This window comes from Vicugna pacos, chromosome 13 (genome assembly GCF_048564905.1).
Source record: "Vicugna pacos chromosome 13, VicPac4, whole genome shotgun sequence".
NCBI lineage: Eukaryota > Metazoa > Chordata > Mammalia > Artiodactyla > Camelidae > Vicugna > Vicugna pacos.
In genome coordinates, this window is record NC_132999.1 from 57,651,255 (window position 1) to 57,678,868 (window position 27,614).

Sequence of the window (27,614 nt, forward strand, 5' to 3'; positions counted from 1 at the left end):
ACGCTGAGGACAGCGTGGAGGCAGGAGGGCTGGGAGGTCTGGATTCGGGTCTCATGGCAGTAGCTCAGCATCAGAGGATGCAACCCTCAGCAGGGCAGGCAGGGCAGGAGGAGGAAGTGGAGATGTTTAAATGATGCCTGGGATCTGCTTCAGCCTCACACAGGACTGGGAGCTGGGGAAGCGGATCCAGGTTTGGCTGGAGCAGGACTGGACAAGGGTTAATGGTTGTTGGGGTTGGGTGATGGATACATGCACGTTCTACTAGGCTGTCGGCTTCTCTGCGTGCTCAAAATCCTCTTCAGTCAAAAGTTGGAGACAGACACAAAGTCAAAGACAAAGTAAAATAGTTTTCCCCTGTAGATATTTTTTATAGTAGAAAAAAGATATGCTCACTGGGAAAAGAGCTTCTGCAATCCAGAAGTGCAAGGTGTGTAAAGTGTCAGTTACAATGTACGAATATCTATCTGGATGTGTCATTTTTTGAAGGTAACACTTTTTCATGCTTATTGAAAAGACAAAAAACCGAGTTACAATGAATGAATATTTCTTCTCCTCCAACCAAACCTGGACCAGAAACAATGTTCCGCTTCTAGGTTTTAAACTTCCTTTTTATGTTAATTAGATAGAATATTACAACCACTAAAAGACCTGAGAATGCTACAATGTTTAAATTTGTGAAGCACCTACTTTCTTTTATTTTTTAATTGATATATAGTCAGTTTACAATGTGTCCATTTCTGGTGTACAGCATAATGTTTGTCATACATATGCATACATATATTCATTAATTTCTTTTATAAACATCACCACACTTGCTCTAAAGTGGATATGTCATTTTATTTTACAAAAATGGATCAACAACCTCATACTATTTCACTGTATATGTACTACTATTTATTTATCCATTGCAACCTGCTGATGGATTGATAGACAATTAGGATTTCAATTTACTTTTACAATAAACACTGCTGCGGTTGGCAGTCTTGGACACCAATCTCTGCCAAATCTGCTTTGCATTTCTGAAATCCTAGCAATGTGTTGAAAAATCTGAACAGCTATCCCCAAGGTGCCTTTCAAAAAAAAAAAAGTCTGTACTGATGTGTACTCCTGCTGTCAAATGAGTAATGTCATCTTTGGGGTAAACAGCCAACTGCAACCAGATCTTGGAGATGGACGAGGCTGTATTCAGGGTTCTTGTCTGGCTAATTCACAGCTGCACAGCACTTTTGGGGTCTCCAAGAGAGGTGCTCTCAAAGCCACCCCTGGTCCTGGTTTCCAAGGAAAACTAAACAACCTCCTGAGCAGGAAGAAGCACCTGCCTCTCTGTACATAATACAAAGAAACCCAGCACTGACTACGGAGGGCGGAGGTCCCCAAGGTCATTCACCATGGAGGCAGCAGAAAAATGCCTTCGACAGTGAAGATGAAGCAGAGAGAGAAAACAGGAAAGATTCCCCATGTGAGTGAAGGGTGGTCTCCAAACACGATTAGAAGAGCAAAGATGGGAAATGGAAAAAGAGATGGTACTGAAAGTTAAGCAAAGGGAAATGTTGCCCAGAAAGGGAGGCAGGAAAGGTCGGCAAAGGAAGACGGTTCTGTCAGAGCTAATGAGCAAAAGTAATTTCCTGACTGGGCAGGCAGGTGCCCTAAATTCAATTTATTCCTGGCCTCAATGATGAGGCTGATTCTAGAAGGAGGTGAGAAACTTGTGGGGGGCAGGAAAGAAAAACTTGGTAAGGAACGAAATTGCCGTGGCCCTGGATAACCAAGAAAGACATGTGAGGGACTCTGGAGGCCTTTGGGATGGAGCTGGGAGCTCGCAGCACAGCTCAGACTGGAATAGTGGGGCCACCAAGACTTGTGTCACAGCTGAAGAGGCTCTCAGGAGCCAGGAGGGGAAATGCAGTCATTCTTCTCTTCAAGATCCAGCTGCAGCAGGCCAGTGCGGGGAGTGCCACGTCACAAGAGTGCCATCTTCCAGTGTACCCTCTTGTCATGTTGAGAGGTGGCACAAGAACCAGCAGAATCCAAACCCTGTGTTCCACCCTGTCACTCAAGAGCTGGGTGACTCAAGGCACGTCCCTTAAATTCCCTGAGTTTTCACTGCCTCACGTACCATGTGGGGAGGTTTAACTCACTGACCTCCTCTCTCCCGCTCTCCCTCCTGTTCACTCCAGTCCCTCTGACTTCCTTGTTTTTCTCAAACGTGCCACAGGACCTTTGCACTGGCTGTTCCCCCTGCAGGGAATGCCCCTCCCAGCACCTGCATAGCTCTCTCCCCTCTTCCTTGTCTTTCCTCGATACCACCATCTCAGAGAGGCCCACCCTGAATACTCTTCTCAAAACTGCACCCCCCACACCTTCCTTCCATGCTTTTTCTCCATAGTGCAGATTACTTTCTAACAGACCAAGAATATAACTGACTTATTTTATTGCCTGAAATCTCCCTCTGGAATCTTAGCTCCAGGAGGGCAGGGGGTTTGTCGGCTTTGTTCTCCATCCTGCCCCCGATGCCCAGCGCAGGTACCAGACACACAGTATGCACTCATCAGACACCTGCTGACTAAAGCCATGGCTCTATAAATTAATAATAATCGGAATTATTTCATTAACTCAAACAAGATTTGTCCATCACCTATTATGTTGTACACTGGACATAAACCCTGAGACCAGCAAGTGGACAGACATTAGTGGTGTTTGTGCGAAGCTGAGCGTGAGTTAGTCACAGGATGATGGTAACCACACTGTGGCCATAGTCCCAGGCTCCCACATTCCTGGAAATAAGAGCTGCATTCTTTTTTTTAACCCATTTTTTAAAAAATTAAGTGTACTCAGCTAATTAATTAATTTATTCTAATAGAGGCATGGGGGATTGAACCTAGGACCCTGTGCATGCTAAGCATGCGCTCTACCACTGAGCTACACCCACCCTCCATGTCTGCGCTCGTAAAGACACAGGCAATCCTAGGTCTAAACCCAAAGTTGGTCTGTAAAGTTGAAAAATGTTGACCTCAAACTCCCAGCGGTCTCTTTCTATGCGCCGACCACGGGGCCCTCCTAGCAGGCCCACCTGGGCTCTTGCCTCCATCACACCCTCCAAGGACCCGGGGCTCCCCTCAGTCCCAAGATAAAGGCAGGAAGGAAAGGGTGGAGGCTCCGCCAGGTGGCAGCCTCACCGGTGGCTTTCCCCAGCGCCCCTGGAGGGTGGGGACCAGCAAGGCCGACGGCATCGGCCGCAGGGAGGCTCTCCTGTACGTACGGCTTGAGCTAACCGCCCGCAGCTTGAAAACCAAGTGGCAGAAGAGACTAAACATTTAACAGTCAGCTTACAGGCGGCCCGACAAGCAAACAAAATGTGAGGGAATAGCATCGAAAGAGAGAATCACATCTAATTCAGAGAAAATTGTTCTTGCCAGGGCCCAAATTTGTGAAAATTGTCAGCAATTCTCCTCCTTTGATCACAGAAAGGATACTGTGGTATCCTGGAACCCTCCAAAAGAGACAAGCCCCCCCGACCCCGACCCCCCCCCCCCCCACCGCAAGAGCATCAGCCGGGCTGGGGGAAATCCGGGCTGTACTATCCGAAAAGCAGATGATTAAGGGGCCGGAGAGGCACCAACCGGAGGCGGGAGGGCACTGTGCCCACCACTACGTGCAAGCGCGGCAAGTGGATGACTGAACGCGGTGCAGCGTAAACTGGGACGGACGGCACTGAGGGGAAATGGGCAACATTTTCTTTGCAGAGAAACAGAATCACCAGTGAGGACTGGTGATGTCAGCAGCTGGGAGGTAAGCACGCAGAGCACATCGAAAGTGCAGCCAGACACAACCAGACCCCCTGGGGTCCTTGCCTCTTTGTGGCGACCAGAGGCCAATGCCATCGGTCTCTGGTGTGGTTCCCTGAGTCGCCACTGTGATGGGGCCCAGGCTCGATGGGGGGACTCCCTGTCTCAGTGGCTGCAGTCCTGGCCTCGGACCCATGAGTGGGGAGGCCCAGTTTGCTTTTGGATTCTGATCCCAGAAGCAGGCTGAGAGCGGGAGGCAAGGTGACAGCAGCCAGACGTGCATTCTAGTCAAGATGGGGGGATGTGTGCGGGGAAAGAGCGTCCACTTTGGAGGCAGAAGGCTTGGCTGGAGCCCTTGATGGGGGCCAAGTTCAGCTGTGAGTCCTGGGCCAGATCGTCTCTGGGCCTCAGTCTCCATGTGAACCTACAGGGATGCTGTGAGGACCACTGTAGTGGGTTGACTAGTTGGTGTTCCCCCTCCCTCCCTCTGCCCTCCCAATTCACATCCAACCAGAACCACAGAATCTTATTTGGAATAAGGATCTTTGCAGATATAACTAAAATAAGGACAGAGATGGAATCATGTTGGATTCCACCTTGTGCTTGGAGTCCACATCCAGCTGGTGGCTACAAGACAATGATGCTGTGAGGCGGTGTGCATGTGCCCTAGGGTGACCGAGATATGTCACAGACGCTGGGGGAGAGAGAGTGGCGTCCAGCCGGGTCTTCAAGGACAGCGCCTCTCCCTCTAGGGCATAGGGGCCACCCAGCTGGGTCTCGAAGGCTCCCCTTTCAGTCCCCTGGCCTCCCTCCCCACTTCCCCCAGGTCGACTCTGCAGCCCCGAGGCCTCAAGAGGTTTGGGTTTACGGGGTGGGGGGGGCAGCAGAGGAGGCAGGAAAGAAAGGCTGCTGGCCAAGCGCTGAAACACCAGCCTGTGGGGCCCTGATGGAGGCTGGAGCCGTGGGCTTTGATGATGAGAAGGACCGGCTCACAGACAGAGGACAGCAGCTGTGTCCAGCACGGACGCCAGGAGAGGCTGCGGTCGGGGAGTCACCGCCGCGGCCAGAGCGGGGAACACTGGGCCTGACTGCTGGGGCCGTGGGCGTGGGAAGGAACAGGGAGACGTGAAAAATCCCTGGAGAGGGGAACAATCTACACGACTGATTGCATGTCCTTGAGTGGGGGGTGGGGGGCTGGAGATGACTTGAAGGATTCACGTTTAGGCAACAGGAAAGAACGTGGGGCTGCCCAAATGAGAAGTATCTGGAGAAACCTGCTTCCGTTCGTTTAAATGTGTCACAACCACTACGGACACTTCATGCTTTGTGAACTGAGGATACTGGGTGGGAAGGGGAGAAACTCTCCCAGTAATGTGCACACACCACACACACACACACGCGTGACACACACACACACCCCACACCACACACACATCTTCTCTAGACTCAAGGAAAAGTAGTGGATCTTGGCATGTGGAAGCCAGGGTCCTACTTGGATGGACCCCAGGCTCTGCTCCGAAGTGTCCCTGACGAAGCAGCCTGCACCTTCCAGTGATTCGAGGCAAACATCACTTCCTTCTATTTGCTGACAAAAGACCTCTGGGGGGCGCTGTCCTCCCAGGCCTCAGAACACACCCCAGCGTCCAGCTAAAGGGAGCAGTCAGCTCATGTGTTTGGGAACAAGAACCCAGTACCTTGTTACCCAGCACGGCCTGGGTCTGTGTGATGGAGATTTGGAAAATTTTAAATGAGAAAAAGCTCCACTCTTCATAAAGGCCTTTTAAATACAGACGTACCCCGAAGGGAAAGGAAAATGAAGCTACAAGCCTTTTAGTTTAATCAGAAAACAGGTTCCGATGGCACATTTGCTGCTGAGCCCTTCAGAGTAAAGGAAAGACATCAGCCCAAATTAGTCCCCGCGAGGTGATGCGGTCCGCGGAGAAAAACGCACCCTCGAGATGGGAAACATCCCTCACTGGTTTATCGGCCAACCTCGAGCGTACATGCAGCCTTGGTTATCCGCGCGCTGTGGCTTCAGACGAGGTGCTTCCAAGAACAGTGCATGCACCCGGCATCCAACAGCTCTGCCCTGACGGGATGGCAGCCTCTTCCCACCGTGTCATCCTTTGACGCCAAGTGACACCTCATCTTGTGAACCTGGCCAACCTCTCTCTGGAAGGAAAGCACTGGAGACAAAGACCACGCCCCTCTCCCCAGCCTGGGAGCTCTGGGGAGGCTGGGACAGGGTCGCCTGGACACAGGTGCTGGTGGAGGTCAAGGGCAATGCCCTCAGAAGTTTTGGGCTTTTCCAACAACCATTCGGGTGCTGCACATGGAGACCCCGGCAAGGGGCTGAATCAGTCACTAGCTGGGGCCCGGCACTGTGGCCTGAAAGGCAAGAAGGTCCAGGACGTCCAGGGACCATGGAAGAGGGAGCCTCCTCGGTGGGATGCTCAGCAGAGGGGGCAAGTGTGTGCAGACGATACCGGGGCTGCTCTGGCTGCTGGGACGGTGCAAACCCAGTTTCCAGTTATGCTGTTTAACTGCTTTGGGCCTCAGTTTCCTCATCTGTAAAATGGGGGGGAAGTAGTACCTCTTCAGAGGGGATGCTGCGAGGATTAAATGAGCTAATGCAGTCAAGCGTGTGCCGCTGTGCCTGGCAGGTTCCAGGCACTTGATAAACATCTGTGGATATTGTCCCTATTGCTCATATTTTATTTATCTCTGAATCCCTGGTTGTTAGCAGCCACCAACATTTGCAAAAGGCTCGAGAAGTATAGCAGAAAGAAAACACGGATCTGTGAAGGCATTAATGCATTTAAACCAAGAGGTGGCTGGGAGAACTAGTAACCGTTTTTTCAGGTTTAATCCCACCCCCCTTCCCAGTTTCAGTGCCTCCCACCTGGGAAGTACATTCCCCGTGAGCCAGACTGCTGGCTCTGAAATTTAAATCTGTGTCTTTAAGGTCAAAGCAGTTGCTTTGCCTTGCTTCCAGAAAGCAGTTAATCGGGTAAATGCACCAAACACAAATACCCTGTAAACCATATCTGGGGATAAAAGACCTCGCAAAGAACCTACTTCTGTTCCCTACCCATGAAAGAAGGAGAGAAGCGTGTCTCCAGCACCTGTCACCATGTTGTCACTGTGGAGGTGTGAGCTGGGCAGCCTTGGGATGGAGTGAGCAAGACATGCACAAAAACGAAGCTGCGGGCTCCAAGGGGCCCTCTCTTCTGTGTTTAATTAAGGGGGTGGGCGGGCCATGTGCTGTGCTCCCCAGGGTGTGGCGGGGAGAGTTCTGTGGTTTGTTCAAGGTCCAGTTCTGACTCCGTGGGTGTTCACTCAGACTCCGTGAGCCTCTGTTCCCATATCTGGACAACGGAGATTCCAACATCTCAAGCTTCAGCTCCGTCACCACCCCTCCTCTGTGGATCCCTCCCTCACCTCTGCAGCCGCAACGTTCTGAGGCATCATTTCAGACCTCAGTGCTGCATCCTAGCCCTGTCTTACCTGGGGCGCCCCCTGCCACCACTCCATCTTAGTAACTTCTACTCCGTCTCTCTGGAAGCCTTGCCTCACCACCCTCAGGCTTGGTGGGGCCCCCTCTCTGCTCTTCTTACGTGCTGCTCTTACACACCGCTCTCTGTGTGGAGGTGGAATTCTAGAATGGCTGGCAAGATTTCTGCCCCGGCTCATGTACATGACTGTACAGTCTCTGTCCTTGAGCGTAAGTTGAACTTATGAATGGCATTTCACTCCTGTGATGAGATTACATCATCTAGCAAAGGTAAAGGGATTTTGCAGGTATAATTAACATCCCTAATCAGTTGGCTTTGAGTCAATCAAGAAGGAGATTGTTACAGGTGGGCCTGGACTAATCAGGTGAATGAACCCTTTAGAGAAGCGTCTAGAGGGCAGAGACAAGAAGCCACAACATACGCCCTCCTGTGGGCTTTAAAGGAGCAAAACGCCATGTTACAGAGAAGGCCACGTGGCGGGAATGACGATGGCCCCTAGGAGCGGAGGGCCTTGGTGCTACAACCACAATGAACTGAATTCTTCCAATCACCACACGAGCTTGGAAGAGGAACCCAAGCTCCAGAAGAGAACACAGCCTGGCCTGCATCTTGATTCTAACTTTGTAAGAACTTGAACAGACAACTCAGTCCAGCCCTGCCTAGACTCCTGACCTACAGACACTGTGAGATGATAAGTGGGTGTCATGGCAAGCTTGTGGGGATTTTTTATGCAGCAACACAAAACTAATACACCCTCCAAGCTCGGAATCACACTCACTGAGTGTAGACACAATGTCTTACTTGACTGTCTTAGCAACCAGCACACAGTTGAATGAATGAGTAAATGAATGAAAGAGCAATATTTTAGAAAGTATAGTGAAGTGGTTAGGTGCATGATTCTAGATGGACTTGGCCCTGCCACTTACTAGCTGTGTGATCTTGGGAAAGCTGCTTGACTTCTCTGGGCCTCAGTTTTCTAATCTGTAAAATGGGGGTACTTATGGTACTTACTGTATAGGGTTGCTGTGATGATTAAAGAGGTAATTTATATCAAAAGGACTTATATAGTACCTGTTCTGATGCCGGAGTTCTAAGAATTAGAATGAGTGTTTGAGAAATTAAAAATGGAAAAGGACCGGAAAAAACAAACAAACCTGTCAGCTGACATGGCCAACAAGTAAAAATAATCCTGGTTGCTGAACCTCTGCTTTCCTTGAAACTTCCTCTAAACTCAGAATCTTGATTTGAGAAGCAGGGGGATCTTAGGCGGGATGTCTTGTGTTCGGGTTTTGTGATAAAAAGCTTCCAAGAGGAAATGCATGTCTGAGCCTGTCCTAAACTCACAGTGTCATCAAATATTAAAGCTGAAAAGGACAGTGAGAATCTCTCTCCAACCCATTCTTACAGACGGGGACACTGAAGGCCAGAGAGTCCTGGCACCGTGTTACCAAGTGTCCTAGATCCCACCTAATAATCACTCCATGGATGACACTCTGCACAAAGGGGACGATGGAGTGGAAGCACCCAGCACTGGGCCTGGATGGCAGCAGGTCCTCAGCACCCCACCCCATCCCTTCTGCACACAGGGTTGCATGATGTGCCTTTTCAGAAGCATCTGAGACATCCGCTCATCCAGAAGACGCTCATGGAGCAACTGCCCTGCGCCAAACACTTGGGACCAGGCTGTGCAAGACAAGACTTCTCGGGCTGCAGAAGTGCAGCACCAATTCCCGGTGAGAAACTGGGCTTCGGAGCCTGACCACATGGCTCTGACTCCCAGCTCCCCACCTGTGCAATTTGTACATCGTAGCTTCCCGTGCCTCAGTTTCTGCATCCGTGAAATGAGGATAATAACAGAACCCAGGTGGGAGGACTGTTTTCAGGAATAAAGGCTGAGAGGCAGGCAAAGGGCTAACTCGGGGCTGGCCGAGCCCAAGTGCTGGGTGCTCTTATTGTTATTCCTCAAGAAGCCTCCAGGGGGCAGGGCACAGTGTCCTCTCTCAAGAGGAAACAAACTTTCGAATTGTGAGTAAATTCTCTTTGGCATCCCTTGGGCCGCCCAGTGGATGGCTTCAATCCTGTCTTTCTACCCAAAGAGCAAGGTGTACCCACACCCCTCCCTCCTCCCGGAAGAGCACAGAGCAGGCACGGCTCCCACCTGGGATGGGCAGCCGCCCTCACACACAGCGCCCTCCTCAAAGACCTTCGAGGCCTTCACACGCAGCTCACGGGAGAATAGAAATCACCTGAAGTGGGGGCAGAGCGGGCTGCAGCGGCGCCTGCAGTCCCACAACATCCCAGCCCCAGTCCCTCACCATCTCTGTGCCTTCGTTATGCTGCACCTGACAAGAGGTTCTGGGGGTCAATTAACCTGCTGCCGCTTAGAAATGTTTTCCTTTTCCTCTGAGATCCTTTCATAGTGCCTCTCCAACACCGCCGGTGAGAAATTCAGTGCGGAGCCAATTCCCCGGCTGACTGAGAACAAGGATGTTTTAACACTCCTCACCTGCTCGAAGAAGGCACCGCCACACACCTCTTGAGAAGGGGTTTGTCCGTCACGTGTCTAAGCCAGAGGGCAGTGCCAGGACCTGCTTGGGAACTGGACTAAACGGTAGGAACAAAATGGAACTGGTATGTAGGAGGTTGACCAGAAACCATCGATCTGGACCCAAAATCACAGGCAGCCTCCGTCAGTCAGTCCCAGAGGGCAAGACTAGGAAACATGGCTAAGAAAGGAAGAAAGAAGTAAAAATGGATCTAATGAAGCTTACGCCATGGGACGAGTGTCAGAATGCATCACGTTAAGGCGGGTGTTCTCAACCTCAGCACCGACCAGCATTCGGGACCAGATAATCTTTTGCTGTGGGGTCGTCCCTTGCACTGTAAAGTGTTTAGCAACATCCCTGGCCTCTACCCGCTGGATGCCAGCAGCACCCTCCCCCTCAGGGGTGACAACCCCAAATGTCCTCAGATACTGCCAGATGTCTGCTGGGGGACAAAATCACCCCTAGTTGAGAGCCACTGAGTTAATATACAATAACCACAGGGCTGGCTCCATAAATGACAGTGATGAGCACTGAAATGATGATAATCAGGCGCATCTGTCTATTAGGGAAGATGGCAGAACGCCCCCAATTCTTCACCCCTAGGCTTGGCCATGTGACTGGCTTTGGCCAATGGGACACCAACAAACTTGGACTAGAGGCTTGAAAAGCACATGTACAATTAGGCTTGTCCCCTCTTGCACCTCCCCTATTGTCACAAGAACAAGCCCGAGCTAGCCCAGTGAAGGATGAGAGACACACAGAACAGAGCCTAGGAACCCCCATCCCCCCAGCAGTCGGCCGGATGACCCTCAGTACTGAGCATGCTCAGTCAAGTCAGAAGGATCTAGCTGACCATCCCAGATACATGAGCAGTTTATGCTTATTGTTATTTATGCTTTGTGGTTGTTTGTTACCCAGCATTAATATACAAAAGCTAACAGATACATGAGTGTTTTTGGGGAAAGTGTCACCTCGTATTATACTTAGACATCCTGCAGTCCCAGCACCACCACTTAAGACATCCTACAGTTCCCAGCATCACCAGGGCTGGGCACACCTGGGTGCTCTTTATTGTGGTGTATGAGGGAGACAGGGAGAGCGTCGGGGTAGGAAGGAGGCATTTATTCTGCTGCTGCTGCAGGGTGAGTTTTAGCTGAGGACTGCACTAGAGGAATCCAGCCTGCTAATATCTGGGCTATTTCTGCCCCCGGCTTGACTTTCATTGCTCCTTTCCTCACTGAGGCCCAGAGTTGGTTCTCCGGGCAATAATAGATGATTGAGCAACAGTCAGGTCCCGGGGCCAGTGAGAACCTGGAGCGGCCTTTCATGAAATAAAGTGCGGCTTCTTTGTGCGGCTCTTGGGCGAGTCCCAGGAGTCCTTCAGAGCCCGAATGATTGCAAAATGCTCCACTTCCCAGTGGTTTTCCCTCTCGTCGAACAGGGTTAGAGCTCCCGTCCGAGCTGCTTTTCGGAAAGCAGCAAAAACTCCTGCGATGAGAACGGTGTAATTTCAGCGTTGTTGGCATTGAGCTGAACCAACAAAGCAGCTCGGGGGCCTGCAGTTTAGGCCAAACACAGAGACAAGGGCTGCTCACATCTGCAGATTGGCCTCGTGACGTCTCCTTCTCCCTGACCACTGCCTGAGGCCCATCCAGTGAGCCCCCAAGTCCTGTGGGGTCTTCTCTAAATGTGTGAGAACTCACTGTCTCCATTCCCATTGCCAACACCCAGGCCACGCCACCAACATCTCAGACACATAACTCTCAGAGCCTCCTAACAAGTCTTCCCACACGCACTCCTGCCCCTCCAATCTCTTCTCTGTGCTTCAGCCAAGGAAATCTTTTCAATGCAAACTGGATAATGTCTTTCCAGGGAGCCAACCCTTTGATGGCTTTTAGATTAAAACTCAAACCCAGAGCCCGGCCCCTATGCCCTTTCTCACCTCATCCTGTATTCTTCCTCCCCTTGTTTAAGGAGCTTGAGCTTTCTAGTTTCCGTTCATCTGAAATTCCCTGCATCATGCTCCTTCTAGACTCAGAATGCTGCTCCCATGCCCTGTACCTCCCCTGTGCTAGTTATCTAAGATCTGCTGCGTAACAAGTCATTTCAAACTTAGTGGTACGATTCCTGTGCATCATGAATCTGGGCACAGTTTCCTGCATCCTCTGTGTGCCTGTTTCAGGGTCTCCCATAGGTTGCAAGGTGTCAGCTACAGCTGCAGGCATCTCAGGGCTCCGTGGGGAAGGGTCAGCTGGCAAGCTCACTCACAGTGCTTGCCATGATGGTGGACAGATTCAGTTCTCGGCAGGCTGGTGGGCTGAGGGTCTCAGTTCCTCACTGGCTGTTAATCGGAGGCTGCCCCCAGTTCCTTGCCACGCCGTCCTCTCCATCTCTCACAACCTAGCAGGCTGCCTCATCAGAGGGAGCAAGTGAGGGGCTGCCTGCAAGAGAGCAGCCACAGTCCTTTGTCTCCTCATCCTGAGGTGACATCCCATCACCTCCGCCACATTCCATTGGCTAGAAGCAAGTCTCCGGCCCCGACCACGCTCACGGGAGGGGGACTGCACAAGCGTGTGAACACCAGGAGGAGGGGACAACGGGAAACCGTATTAGACGCTGCCTGCAACACCTCGCCATCCCCAATCAACTCTGACCTTCAAGCCAAAATGTGGCCCTCAGTTATGTGTTCATCCCCTCAGTAATTAGTTTTTAGAGATTCACCCTGTGCCCGGCACTCTTCTCAATCCTGGGCAAATAGCAGGACACACAGCAGACCAAGGCCTTGGCCTCATGGAACTTTCCATCCCACTGGGGAAGACAGACAATGAGCAAATAGACATAACGAATTCTAACCAGTGATGACTTCTACAGGAAAAAAAGCAGCAGTGTGAAGGAGGCAGGGAGGGCGGGGCAACCATGATGCGCTCTCCTCCTCAGAGCCCTGAAGAAAGTGAGGCTCAATCTGTGCTGATCCCAGGGGGGAGGTGTTCCCGGCAGACTGAACAGCCAGGGCAAAGGCCCTGGGGTGGAGCCTGCTTGGGGGATGCAGGAAATAGCCAAGAGGAGGCAGTGGTTAAGCTCTAGTGTTAAGAGGAGGAGGAGGAAGGTTGGCCTTGTGGGCCACGGTAGAACTTTGACCTCTTCTCTAGGTGAGGCGGGAGCCTCTGGAGGTTTTGAGCAGAGCAGCGACATGATTGGATTTAACAGTTTAAGGGATACCCCTGGTTGACCAGAAGGGGAGCAGAGAGACCAGTTCAGAGACAGCTGTAGAATCCAAGAGAGAGACCTGTCGGCTGGGACCAGGGTGGCAGCAACAGCGAAGGGGAGAAGCGGGTAAGTTCCGGACATACTCTCAGGCACCGGGCCTTCTCTTTGGTGGCATTTTTACTGCAGCTGTAACTAGGCAGTTGACTGTGCAATGTCTCATTATTTATTGTCTGTTTCTCCCTTCAGTCGTAATTCCACCAGGGCAGAGGCCACGTCTGGCACGTTCTCTGTCTTTAGAGGCTGGGACGTGGTGGGGATTGGTGGAGGGGATGATTTCACAGTGCACAGCATGTGCTCTCTGACCCAGTAGGTCCGCACGTGCTGCGCAGGCAGCACAGAGAGGGGTGCGAAGCCCAGACTCTTCCCTTGGATGGAGCCCCGCTTCCACCTCTCACTCACTGTTCTGCTTTCGGCAAACGTCTTCACCTCTCTGAGCCTTGTTTTCCTCATCTGTAAATTGCAGAGCAGATGACCCATCTCAGTGAATAAGAAACGTTAACAAGAATTGCACGTGACGGCACCCCGCACCCGGAAGACGTGAATACACAGGAGCCCATTTTCCCGCAGACCTTCCATCGAATTCGCCTCTGTTCTTAGATGGGAAGGACCAGCACAGCGGGGCTTTATGCTTTCCCTCACCTCTGCCTGCTCTGCACGGCTGTGCCCTGGAAGCCGCGGCCTCTCGAATACTGGCCGGCGTGAGGATGCTTTCCTTCCCGCAGGAAGGTCCAGCCCCTAATTCTTCTCTCTGCTGAGCCAACTGAATGGCTTTCCTCCGTGGGCCGTGGGGTACAGCTTCTGCTTCCCTAAGGAGCCCTGGGTCCTTCTCAGGTGGCCCTTCAGCCTCCCTGGGAGGTTCTTCCAGGTCACCAGCAGGCCGAGAACCACCTCTGGACGTTTCAGTCTCAGTTTTTCACGGCGCCGAGTCAGGAGTTCAGTGCTTACGGTGGCTCCTCAAGGCCAGGTTCGTTACATCCTCCCTTACAAGTGCCCTTGGACGTGGAAGCCACAGAACTGGAAAGACAAACCTTGTGCACGTTTTGAATTTGGTCTCTCATCCCAGAATTCACGGCAAGAATTTGGGCTCTGGAGTGAGACCCACGTGGGTTCGCACCTCGGCTCTCCATCCACGGGCCTGTGCCCTTGGGAAGGTCACGTGGTCTCTGTGCACCTGACTCCTCACCTATGCAATGAGGTGGTGATGGAACCTCACCTCCTTGGGTGGTTGTGAGGATTCAGTGAGAAGAGACGGGTAGGTCACCTTCCCTGGTGCCCGGCACATGCTAAGCCCTCAAAACAAAACCCGGCATCTGCCCTGTTCATCTTCATCATCGCCGTCACCATCAGGTGGTCACCCAACAGGTCCCACTGCCTACTATGAGCCATGCCAGGGACTCCGGATACGGAGAAAATAAAACAGTCCTGGCAGATGAGACACCCACAGGCTTGCTAATTTCAACGCTCAGAAAAGTATCTCTAAGCTTACGGACCTGGTGAGGGCAAACAAAATGATCAAAACCAGAAACAAAAACAAGCAAACAAACAAAAAAGTAATCGAGTGACAGTCTACAGATGGGCAACTTGGCAGGACAGGAAAATGCCCACAAAACTCCTTGAGACGATCATATTGGCTGCCACCAGCTGAATGCTCCTTGGGCAAAAGGAGGGACAGCAGGATGAGAACCAACTGTTATCAACTGGACGGAGCTATGCACGATGTGCCGCTGGAGCCAGTCAGTGCCACGGTGTGAGCAGAGCTACGCGCCCCTCCACGCAGAGCACCCTCCACTCCACCGCCCGGGGCCTTTAAAAAGGCCTTTATGTGGGTCTGAGCGGAGACCGTGTGAAAACCCTCTCGTGCCAACCGTACACAATTCTTACCCAGACACTTGGCACATTTAGGAGGAAAAGACAAGTCCACGGGAATTATTTAGCAAAACGAGACCTTAATATCCCCTCTGCAGTAATTAAAGGAAGAAAGGTTTTGTGCTTTGATGAAATTAACAGGGACCCAGGAGGGTAGGATCTGAGGCAGCTCCCCGGTCAGGATCAGACTCTGAGGCTGTGAAACGGAATCAGCAAAGCAGGATGTCACCTCGTCCCAGTAATTACCTTCAAGTTCACCTCCCCAGAACTTCAGAAGCAAAAGTCCTCACTTTGACCACACCGCGGCATCGATGCAAACTTGGGCACTCCAGGTAAACACTGGTTTTCATACTGATGGAAAGGCACAGCCAGGTCTTTGGGGGTGGGGGGGGGGTGAAAAGGCTTCAAACAGACTGAATCAAGCCTTTCTGGATGTATTGCTAAAATGCCTCGAACTGGGAGAGGGGAAATCCAGAAACCTGAGCTGATAAGGAGAAAGCCAATGGCACAGTGGCCGGATCTGGAAATTGCTCACACATGTGGACCTGGAGTTTCAAAATGAACGCTGAGCATCTCGATTGGATTTCATCCACTCTTGGCAGGGCGATGCATACTGCACGCTCCATGCAAGAAAGGTCTGCACTTTAATTCTTCCTGCACCTCTAGCACCCAGCGCAGTGCTTGGCGTGCACTCCTCCTCAGTGTCGAATGAGCTGGACTTGATTAAAGAGGAACGCAAACCAGAGACACAGAACCGTTGCAGACTTCAAACGACTCCTCAAGACACCAGCGGCTCTGGCGTAAATGATTGGAAACATATGGTCTAGGTTTCCTGATAACTTACAGGACAAACAAATATAAAAGAACACGGGGCCCTGAAACAAAATCTCAGAGTTTGCAAAGCATCCTTTAAAAGGGCAGTTGACGACTCCAGAGCACTAAAAACATCCCCAGGCTGGTCGACAGCATCATAGGGCGGGCTGGAGTTAGGTTTAGGAACGAAAGGAAACAAAGACTTCAAAGCAAGAGCCACACCACCAGCAAACGGGCGTGGAAAATTCTGGAAGAGACCTGTGACGACCAGGAAACCAGTGCAACGGCCTGGCAGAGAGTCCAGGATGGGCAGTGCTTCTCAACTCCTTAGAAGGCAGCACGTCACCTCCATGGTTACAGCAACATCCATTTTCTGGTCCATCCCCAGGTGCTGTGTGTGACTCAGAACTGTAACTATCCAGTGTCCTTGCACGGATGTACTCAGTAGCGCAAAATGCAAAGTTCTGACCTGGTCCCGTGAAACCACGTTCTCCTCTCTCACCTCCAGGATGCTGTGGCCCCCGTTCCCCATCCTACCTGACAGATCTCCCCATCATGGGCTGCATCTTCACGTCGCAGGAACACATCTTACACATTGACTGTAACTTGGTGACACCCAAGCAAAGGGGCCCCAGTGCCAATGTGCACTGGTTGAGGACCGTTTGTTAGGGGGTGAGCGTGGGGGACCTGACTTTAGAACACACCACGACATCTGGGGCATCCTAAGTCGCCGAGAGGGCGAAGAGCAGGGTCCCAAGGAAAGGCCACGAGTGGGGGCTTCTGAGCAGGGATCTGATGGCTCCGGGCACAACACGGCCCCAGGTTGTGCACCACCCTTCCAGTTCCTGCGAGGGGAGTGGCGGGGGTGGGGGCGGGAGACAAGCAGGCGAGCTCTTACATAAACCTCTACAAGACAGCCAGCAGTGCAGTGCATTCATTCCTTTATCAATCAGGCAACAGGAAACAGGAGACACATTCAGACTAGGACACTGGGGTTTATAAAGGGTCTAGGGGACTGTGATGGGCTGGACTGTGTCCCCCTAAATTCCTATGCTGAAGTCCCAACCCTCAGTACCTGTGAATGTAACCGCATTTGGAGATACGGGTATTTGAAGAGATGATCAAGTTAAAATAAGGCCATTGGGTGGGCCCTGATCCAATATGACTGGTGTCCTTCTCGGGAGGGGGCAGGTACCAGGGGGCCACGTGTACGCAGAGGGACGGCACAGGAAGCACACGGGACAGTGCAGTAACGGGGGGCTACAGACAGTGGGGCTGTTACCCTCGGGCGCAGACTAGTCACAAGGGCAGGAAGCCGCCCCACAGTGACCTTGCGGGGAGGGACACAGCCCACAGCCCCACGGCGACAGCCCGGGGAGGGAGCCAGGCCAGTGAGCGCCTGGCCCTGCTCCCCTCCTCCCTCAGAGCTCCTGCTGGGACTCCCCGAGGGCAGAACTCGCTGATGCCACCTGCACAGGTCCTCTCTTGTGGCAGAGAGCAGGACGCAAGGGTAGAGAGGGACCTGGAGGACAGGATGGAAAATACCTCCAGTCTCTACAGGATGCAGACTTCCTCCCTGAAGACAAACACAGAGACCAAGACCACAGGGCCTGCCCTGGAGAGCATGCAGCCTTAGGGCTCCCCAAGGGTGGCCTGACAGGTCACCTCCCAGAGCAGGGCCCACACGAGCTTCCTGCAACATGTGGTCCAGTCACTCCCCTTGGCCCCAGTGGACACACCTCTCAGCTTTGTGGAGGACTAACTGGATTTTTCAAATGCACGTGGTGGGTTTTGTGATGATGCGGGGTTTGGTGACACCGACGGCATGCCATGCTGGCCTGCCTCCCTTTGTCTTCCAAAGATGCTGTCCTTGCCTTCATGGGATGATGGGAGCTCTAGAACCCTGTGCACGGGGTCTCCACGCTGGGAACAGCTGGTGCGACAGGATCCCAGGGCAGTTTGGATGGGGAGCCCTTCTTGCCCATCCTTGGTATTCCCTTCCATCTAAAGGATCGGCGGATGATACAGGCCTCAAGGCCTCTCTCCCACTTTTCTTCATTCTCCCCCTGGGAATGCAGTGACTCATCTGATGGAGAAATTTGGAGGGAGCCCCTGGGCAGGCATAGCCCAGCTCCTCCTTTCTCTTTTGAGAGTGAAATCTTCGAGTTCTTGCTCCTCCAAGACCTGACACTGGGTGGATGAGTCTGTTTGACCCTAGGATTCAGTAATGAAGAGGCCAGGGTGGTTGGTTCTCATGTGTAAACTGCCTTCTCCCAGCCCCTTCGCTTCCTCTTTTCTGGAGAACTGGTCACCCAACTCCTGTCCAGCCTCCTCCAGGATGTAGGCAGAGTAAGAGCCTGGGGTTTTCAGGTATAACCTCAAGGACCCCAGCATACACTTGAGTTCAAATACTTGTGCTGCTATTTACACACTGTATGACCTTGGGAAAATACCTTAACCGCTCAGAGCCTCAGTTTCCTCATCTGTAAAGTGGGAATCATAATAGTCCTTATCTGGAATAAGGTTGCTCCCTTAGCACAGTCGGTATCTAGAACACAGTGAGCAAAAAAACTGCCAAACAAAGTTTTAAGTGTGTGTCGGGGGCTGGGGGAGGGATAAGTGGGTGAAGGATTTTAGGTGTAAATTCCAGTTTTTCTGACTCTTGGGTAAGAAATGAAATTGTGGCCAGAAGGAGGGTACAGACCAAAAGCACAGGGTAAACACCTCAACGGAGCCCATCAAGAGGGGCCATTTCACATTTTAATTAAAATGGTTTGTTGCCAGGGGATGGATGCTCAAAAAGCAAGGAGTACAAGACACAAGACCGAAGACTGGGAAGTGAAGAGGTCGGGCCTCACCCGCCACACACACACACCTTCCCACCTCCAGCCCCGAGACAAACAAATCAGGGTTTGGGACGGGATTTCATGGGGAGGGTATGAAGCTCCTGCACTCATGTGCAAATGTCTGTGTGTCTTCATCTTGTCTGGTCAGCTGGGGGCAGGCATCTGTACCTCTTGATATTTTTATTCTTAACCCTTTGGGAGGCATAAAACCATCAAACCCATAAAACCCCTTGAGAACGTGATGGATGCTGCCAAACGGCTCCATGAAAAACATCAACACTCAAAACTTTGTGAATGATTTCAGGGCATCCTGGAAACCTGTGAGCACCCTCTACCCGTTTTCTAAGTTCAGGCGCCCCCACCCCACCCCAAGAAGTAGGTTTCTCCCCCAACCTCCTGAGCTGCGTAGGCCTTAGAACCTTTTAAAAACACCAAATTTAGGACCTAAAGAGAAATGCCACATACACAAAGGACACAGCCCCTCCTCCGCCAGCCTCACTGCTTCGCTTCCTCCGAGGTCTTGTACTTTGCACGCCGGTGATGAATAACCAGACAGCAGACCCGTCTGTTCATATGGGAAAATCGACCAGAGGCTGGGATGTGCTGCAGCATAAAAAAGAGTGGGGGTCGGGGGCCTGCAGTCCAGCGAGGACGGCGGGGAGACACACCCAGGGCACCCGACATCGGGAGACAGGGATGCTAAGATGCGGGGAAAAGGGGGCAGGTGGAGGGACAGCGAGGAAGGAAACAGAGCCGTCATGAGATGGATGGGTCGAGGGGAGGGCACGGGAGCCACCTTCTCCTTCCTACAGCCTCTCGTCCGAGGGTGGCTCCTGGTAGAGAGCGCCTGGAGGTTACTTCTCTGCTTTTTAAAAATTATACTAATGATACATGCTTTAAATTATATCCCCATGCCCAGAGGGCCTGGGGGGGGCACGTCTATTTGAAAAGTCCAATAAATAAATAAGCAGCCTTAATTGAAATCTCCTCTGGCTTCTCCACTGGAACAGATTTCTCTTTGAAGCCCCCCTCCTGTTGCCCCGCCCCTCTAAGCTGGCGGAGGCTTCCCGTGGAAAGCGGGACGGGAGACGGAACCATCAAGAAAATGCCCCCAACACGGATCTGGACCCCTCTGGGAGGGGGTGGGCAGCGGTGGAGGGGGCGGTGCCTTGCCAAGAGCTAATTACTGCTCATTGCCTGCTCACTGGTTCCTTCCTGGCCCCCCGACCAGGACTCTTAAAATAGGGCCCAAACAGGTGCGAGGAGGCCGCCTGGTGGAGTCCTCCCTGCCATCTCGCTGCCCCTGCTGAGTCGCAATGATGCTCTTCCAGAATTGAGCCAGACGCACGTGCTCAATTTCCATCCCGGTGACATCTGCAAGCGGAGGTGGGTGTGCGGACACATTTGTCAGGACAATATTTTTTTTTCAGTTGAAATACTTCATCCTTTTAAGTAGTAAACAGACACCTCCCTCAGACACTGGGAGGAAAGAAAATGACCCGAGGCCATGAGCACAGTCTCAACTATTTTATCAACAATGACCTGGGCAAGTCCTTCCAGTCCTCGGCACGCTCTGGGACCGCAGTGGCTGTTGTCAGTGATGCTGCCGGCAGCACCACCTCAGAAACTGGCATTGCCATGTATGGTTTTCAAAGGCTTCTGACAACTGTAATTCCTTCTTGGGGCCCACAAGGCCCTATGTGATCTGGCCCCTTTCCAGCATAAACCTCCCTCCCCCGGGCCACACTGACCTTTCTGGTCCTTGAACACACCATTCTTCTTCCTGCCCCAGGGCCTTTGCACTTGCTATTTCCTCTGCCTGCACTGCTTATTCTCCAGATCTTTGCATGGCTCACTTCAGGAGAGCTGTGCGGCAACCATCAGCTCACAAGAGCCAACTGTGCACATCTCTTCAGGACTTCAGCTTGAAATCAGCCATGGGGGGTGTTATTATACCATGGAAATTGTCGAATTACAAATCAGTGCTCTTTTTTTTTGTTTTTTAAGAGAAGATTGCTAAGCATTTACCAGCACACTGCTGGCTGGCTCCCTCTTGTCATTCAGTTCAGCTCCAATGATACTTCTCCCAGGAAACCTCTGCCACTGCCCCATGCAAACAACCCTTCCTGTCCTTCCCCCTCTCCCTCACGCTGCTTGTTTTTATTGTCATAGCCTTCACAACCTACAGCTGGGTTATCTATTGGCTGCTAAGTTTTTGGAAGTCACACCTTTACCCACTAGGCTCTAGAGAGCAGCCACCAGCCTGTTTTTCTCCCTTGTACTGCCCCCGCCTAGCACAGGTCTCAATGCATATTTGTTGAAATGGACACAGGCGTGACAATAAGCCCTTCCAAGCCTTGAGTTTACTCAGGAGGGCTTCAGAGGGGCAAATGCTCCCCCCAAAAGAGAGAGCCTTTAAGGCAGGGGTCCAAGAGCATCCCCGATCTTCCTGGGACCAATCTGAGATCTGCAGGGTCATCCTTGCCTTCTAAGTGCACCACCAAGGACGGCTCTCCCAGAGGTCAGCTAACCGTCCTCTCCTATTGCCCACCAAGGATTTCACGACCTAGAACTTCAGTCAGGGACTTCCGCGGGGGCTGGGGTTCCACGTCTGTCCTGTTGGGGGACATCCAAGAGCCATTTGCTGGAGCTTCCTCTCCAGGTATGTCCTCCTCAATCCAAACGTTCTGACCCGTCTTCTCAGGGGGGCTCAGGGGGAGACAGATGGGCTTGTCTCCTGTTTCCCGTCAGGACTGGGGTTTGCCAGCTCCAGGCGTGTTAGCCAGCGCTGCCGTCCCCCTCGTTCGCCAGGCCCCCACGCTGCGTTCTGTGAACAGGGGGTAAGACAGAGGCAGACACATCGGGTGGATTCTGACGGGGGCGGCTCACGCGAGGGGCTGTCACCGACAGACGTTCTCCCAAGCACTAAAGAAGAATTCCCCGGGGGAGCCCTGGATCCCTTTGTGGAGAAGACGGCATTTGGGCCGGGCCCTGAGAGATGAGCTTGCTGGAGCCCCGGGGTGGGGCGGTGGCATTCCGTCCATCTGCAATGGGAGCAGCCTCGGCGCAGCAAGTCTCCGGCCCCGGAGGGCAGCTCAGAAGCAGCGGGGTGCCTCGCGACCAGAGACCAGATGGGATGGCGGAGGGCCCGGCAGATGTCTGGGTGCACAGATGACGTCAGGAGCAGATGCCCGCCCCCTCCCCCACCCTGGCCCCACCCTCGGCGCTTTCAACGCCTCCCCACCCCCACCTGAACTGAGTGCTGGCACCTTTCCACACCACCTTGGCTAAGTGAGGCTGGAAGCCGAAGCTGGAGCTGAATGTGCTACAGGAAAAATGTGTATGAGAAATGGGCCCGATCTTGCTGGCTGAGATTCCCAGCTGTCCCATGGGCGTCAGGAGCCATGACCCAGGAGACTCTCAACGGTCTTCGGGGAGGATCTCGGAGAAGCAAAGACACAGGCAAAGCCTTGCCTCACACTCCAGAGATGGGGGGCTGGGCTTCTCTGGTTGCTCCACCTTGTTGACCCCTATTTCTCTACTTTTCCCGATGGCTCTGTGCTCTGGGTACAGCCTCTCTGCCGGGTTCTCTGGCAAGAACCACAGTAGAACAGGGTGTGAGAGGAGCCGGGAGGGGTGGAAGGGAAGGCAAGTAGGCGACAGTGGCCCAGTCCAGAGGCCCCGTCTTGGGGCAGCCTTGCTGGGCCCCCGAGATCACGATCTCAAAAGAGGAAAGCTCAGCATTTCAGAGTTTTGAGCAGGGCTTCCCTTTGTCAAAAACAGTTTTGTCTCCGAGCTCCTACACACCGACACTTTCAGTGGGCGGAAGTATCTGACGCATCATTAAATTCGAGGGTGGGAGGAAGGACTGGGGTTGGGGGTGGCTTTCGGCTGTGAAGCTGCTGTGTTAGGATGATGCATCCTAAGGTGACCAGAAGGCCGAGAGAGAGGAGACCGTAAGTCAGTGAGACAACAGGCTTCAAGGCGCAGTATTTACTCTCCGAGAGATCAGAGATGATTAAAAATAAAAAGGGAAGTGGTTATGTTCCAGATGCAGCCAACTGTGTACAGTTACGAAAAGGAGGTGGTTCTTTCCTGAACACAACTGTAGCCAAGACGAGTCAGAGGAATCCTGGGAAGTATCGCCTGGAACCAAAAGCGTGAGCCCCAGGTCTGCGGGCAGCTGCACTGACTTGGCTCCTGGCCACGATTTCCCAGCCTCCTCCTCCTCCCCTGTGGGCTCCAGGGGCCGCCACTTCCCCTGGCGGACCTTATAAATGCCCGAGCCGTGGTTCTCAGAGGACGGCCCCTGGGCCAGCAGGGTCAGTCTCACCCAGGAGCTCATTAGAGACGCAGATTCTCAGTCCCACCCCAGGCCTGCGGGATCAGAAACTCTGCGGGTGGGACTCGGCCATCTGGGTTTCACCAGCCCCTCCAGATGCCTCTGAAGCACACTCAAATTTGAGAACCACTGGCAAAAACAAATGGCAAAAGCACCCCCAAGAGGATGCAGTGGCCAGGAGGCACTGCGATTGTGCCCAAACTCCTCACCCGCCCGGCTCTGTTCACGGCATCTTCCTGCCCGCTGCCCTCGCAGGATGGGTAAGACCCCCAGGACCTGGCTCAGCCATGCGCCTCCTGTTTACCCCTTCAAGCTCTGCAGCATTAACCCACTTATATCTCACGGTGTCCCACCTTCTGCCAGGCTCAGGCTGTCTCATCTGTCTAGAAAGTCTGCATCCTTTCCCTGATGCTCCCAGGCTGGTGGTCCCGCTAACTCCCTGTACAAATCCTTTCGCACACTCTGTAATAATTTCCTATTTATGACTGTGAACTCCCTAGAGATAAATGCTGCTTTAGTCACGTTCTCCCTGCTTTCATGAGCGCAGGGTCTGGCACACGCGGGAATGCTCAGCGATGCTTCTAGAAGGGATAAAGGGCTCAGACACGGAGACCAGGAGGAAGGAGATGATGGAATGGTCGTCAGAGCCTTCTGGGGTAATCTTAGACTCACATGGCCGGAGCTAGCTCAGCAATGGGTGAAAATTAAAAATACTGTTCATGCAAAATGAATTTACTAGCTAAAGGAAAACTGAATTATGTATAATGCTGTGGCTTAACATGTCTCTTGGAAGAGTTTTTTGTTCTTCTTGTTGTTGTTGCTGGGTTTTTTTTTTGTTTGTTTTTGTGTTTTTACTATATTCACCAAAACAAGCAAGTTATAAACAAAACTTCAGGATCACACCTCTTGTGTAAGTTGAGGTGCGTGCATCCTAGTTATGAGGGGGAGTTACAGCGTCCCTAAAAGCTACGGCCATGGAGTGAGTGATGCACAAGAAGGGGGCAGAGGCCGGGGACGAGGAGGCATCCCACAGCTTCCTGGGGCCCCTGCTCCCTGCACTCCTATCCTGTAATTCCCTTAATCTCCTGGGCAGAGGGCAGCCTGTGGGGGAGTGATCATCCTGCTGACAGGACAAAAGGGTGGGGTTCTGCCCCTTGGCCCCTCACTGGACAACTATAAAATGATGTGATAAGGGGAACCTTGCACATCTGTGAGGCCAGCTGTCCCCAAGACCACACTGTAACAGACTCAAATCTTCAAATCTTCCAGCATCTGGATGTGGGTACAGATCAGTCACTCACTTATCTGACCATTGAATGAAGGGCAAAGCAATATGATACTTTCATTGCAGCAAAAAGTGCTAGAAAGATGTACACGGCACACTCCCTGCCCACGAAGACCTTCTCATCTAAAGGGAGAGAAGACAGAGATCCACTGAAGCCCAGACTTGGGTGACAGTGAACACTCGCATGAGGGCTAAACTCTCAGAGAAAGAGAACGGGTGGGAGTCACTTCCAATTCCCCGATTAAATGTCCCACTGTCAGAGACGCCTTCCCTGATGTCCGAGAATAAGGCAAATTTCATTCAGTGCAAAATGTTCCTCTCGCACCTTGACTTGCCCCTTTAGAATACAATTTACAAGATCATTGTTGTTACAAAGCACCAAATACTGCTGCTTCCAAAGTGTGTTATTGGCCATGTCTTATTTAGACCTATCCTGTAAGATAGGCACCCCATTTTACAGATGAGGAAACCGAGGCTCAAGGAAGTGAAGGGGTTTCCCCCTATTTGTACAGCCAATAAGTGGCAGAGTCAGGCTACAGAGCCCAGACAATCGATCTCCAAATCCTCCACTCTCAACACTTCCCAACTTGTCTCTGTAAACACTCAAGAAAAATAAGGTGCCTCCAAAAATAAAGTGACAATTGCAGACTCTGTTGAACACTCTGGCCAACGTCCATCCCACTCCTAGATGGTCGGTCGACCAGGGCTCGGGCCTCACCTGCTGTGCTCATCCCTGTGCATGTGGCACCGAGCACAGTGCACTTGGGAGATGCTCAACAGATGTCTGTTGAAAGACTGAACAAATGAACGAACATTTCAGCTGGGGAGATCACAACAGGAAGGGTGAAGGCATGGGGACAGTCACAGGTGGAATTCTGGATTCTTCAGCACGCCTGACCACTCCCTCCTTCCCCTTTTTCTATGTTCCAGATGCGCTTTTTCTTCTTTCTTGTCTCAACATTCCAACGAAAGGGCACCAGGCCCGCTGACCCCTTGCTTGGTCAGTGACAGATGGGCGAGCAGAGGCAGCTGGGAGCTGCCGGAGTTTACCTCTGAGCCGTGGAGGCGGAGGGGGTCAGCTCGCAGGTTCAAGCCAACTGTCATCTTAAAGGCACAGAGCTGGGCAGTGTTTTTGCAGTGTCGGCACAACAGAGGTCCTGCTTCTGGAGGGAGACCGATGAACAATGGCTCCACAGCTTAACAGGACTGAAATATGATGCTGTTCAAAGGGAATGTCAAAAGGATTAATAGCCCATCTCCTCCTAGCTTGGAGCTAAAACCACACTGCTGCCTGGAGTTAAACTCATGCTTAGCCTGCATGCTAAATTTTAAGTCTTCTCCATTAAGTGCAGACCATCACCATCGCAGCACGGGTCAGGCTCTCTGGGGCCCTCCACACATCAGCACGATTCTCCAGTTGGGCCTTTCTAAAGGGGCCCAAGCTCGGGGCCCAAGCTCAGCGCCCAGACACCAAGCTCAGCGCCTGGACACCAAGCACAACTCAACACACTGAATCCAGAAATAAATATCTCGTCCCTTTCTTGGAACATACTCCTGGACTTGTCTCTAAACACTCAAGAAAAATAAGGTGCCTCCAAAAATAAAGTGACAATTGCAGACTCCGCTGAACGCCAAGTGACAAGCATGGCAGAACTGAATCTTGCCACACGTCCCACATGCAGACAGATTTATGCGGGGAGAGGGAAAGTCAAGGTAAGGGGGATGGAGCAGGTTGTTTAAACAAAGACAACGGAGGCTTCTAAGCCAGGAGCAGTTGGACCCTACACTCAGGCAGGAACAGCCCTGTGAGTCTGTTTTGCTGTCCAAGTTCAGGTTAAAATAACAGGACAACAAGTCCAGCACCTAAAGATTTAAGAGTTTCGTTCTCTAGCATTAGGACACGCCTTAGAGTTACAACTCCAACACACAGATGGGACCCAGAGGTGATGGTTCCCCACGCAGTCTGCTGAGTGAGTAGCGGTTTGCAATCTGGACTTCTAGACTGAGAACAGTGTGGCTTCCTCGCTTCCTGGGGAGAAGAAATGATGAATTCTTCCCATCCTGTTGCCGGGAGGAACAACGCCTCCCTCACTTAGAAGGTGGGGTTCCCCCGGCTTTGTTGAGGTATGATTGACAAATAAAAATTGTAGCTATTTAAGGTGTACAATGTAATGATCTGATATATACATCAGTCTGAAATGATTACCACAATCAAGCTAATTGACATATCCTTCACCTCATAGCTCCTTTTTTTTTTTTTTATGGTAAAGACACTTGAGATTACTCTCCTAGCAACTCTCGAGTATTACCACTAGTCACCACGCTGCACATTAGGGCTCCAGCATGTATTCACCTTAGAACTGAAAGTTTGTACCCTTTGAGCAACATCAGCCCATTTCCTCCTGCCCCCAGTCCCTGGTCCACCCTCTGTTACTGTAAATTCCATGTTGCCCCCTCTCCCTGACATACAGGTGATACCACATGGTATTTATCTCCCTCTGGCTTATTTCACGTGGCAGGATGTCCTCCAGGTTCAGCCATGTTGTCAGAAATGGCAGGATTTCCTTCCTTTTCAAGGGTGAATAATATTCCATTGTGTACATATATGCCACATCTTCTTTATTCAGCTGTCGGCTGACACTTAGGCTGTTTCCCTATCTTGGCTACTGTGAAAAATGCTGGGATGAACCTGAGTGTGCAAGCATCTTTCCCAGATACTGATTTTATTTCCTTCAGATATGTACCCAAAAGAAGGGTTGCTGGATAATATGGCAGTTCTATTTTTAATTTTATTTTAATGGAGGTACTGGGGATTGAACCCAGGACCTCATGCATGCTAAGCATGTGCTCTACCACTGAGCTACACCACCCCCCTATTTTTAATCTTTTGAGGAACCTCTGTACTGTTTTCCATAGTGGCTGCACCAATTCACATTCCCACCAGCAGTATACAGATGTCCTCTTTTCTCCATATCCTTGCCTACACTTATCTTTTGACTTTTTGAGAACAGTCATCCTAACAGGTGTGAGGTGACACCTCACTGAGGTTTGTGATTTGCATTTCCCCGATTAGTGGTGTCAACCATCTTTCATGTACCTGTTGGCCACTTGCGTGTCTTTTTTGGAAAACTGTCTATTCGAATACTTTGTCCAATTTCTAAGAGGGTTATTTAATTTTTTTATTATTGAGTTGTATGGGTTCCTTTATTATTTTGGATATTTGGATATTAATCCCTAATCAGATATATGCAAACATGTCCTCCCCTCCTGCAGGCGGCCTTTTCATTTTGTTGGCTGTTCCCTTCGCTGTGCAGAAGCTTCTTAGTTTGATGTGGTCCCACTTGTTTAT

At 51.7% G+C, this 27,614-nt stretch overlaps 1 protein-coding gene and 1 non-coding gene across 3 annotated transcripts in view; both read right to left on the reverse strand.

Moving 5' to 3' along the window:
• The window catches only part of KAZN (kazrin, periplakin interacting protein), a 993,570-nt gene that overhangs the window by 299,252 nt on the left and 666,704 nt on the right, over positions 1 to 27,614 (reverse strand). The window lies entirely within an intron of this gene.
• Positions 27,064 to 27,135, reverse strand: TRNAA-AGC (transfer RNA alanine (anticodon AGC)). The gene has a single exon. It is a non-coding gene; the product is annotated as a tRNA-Ala (tRNA).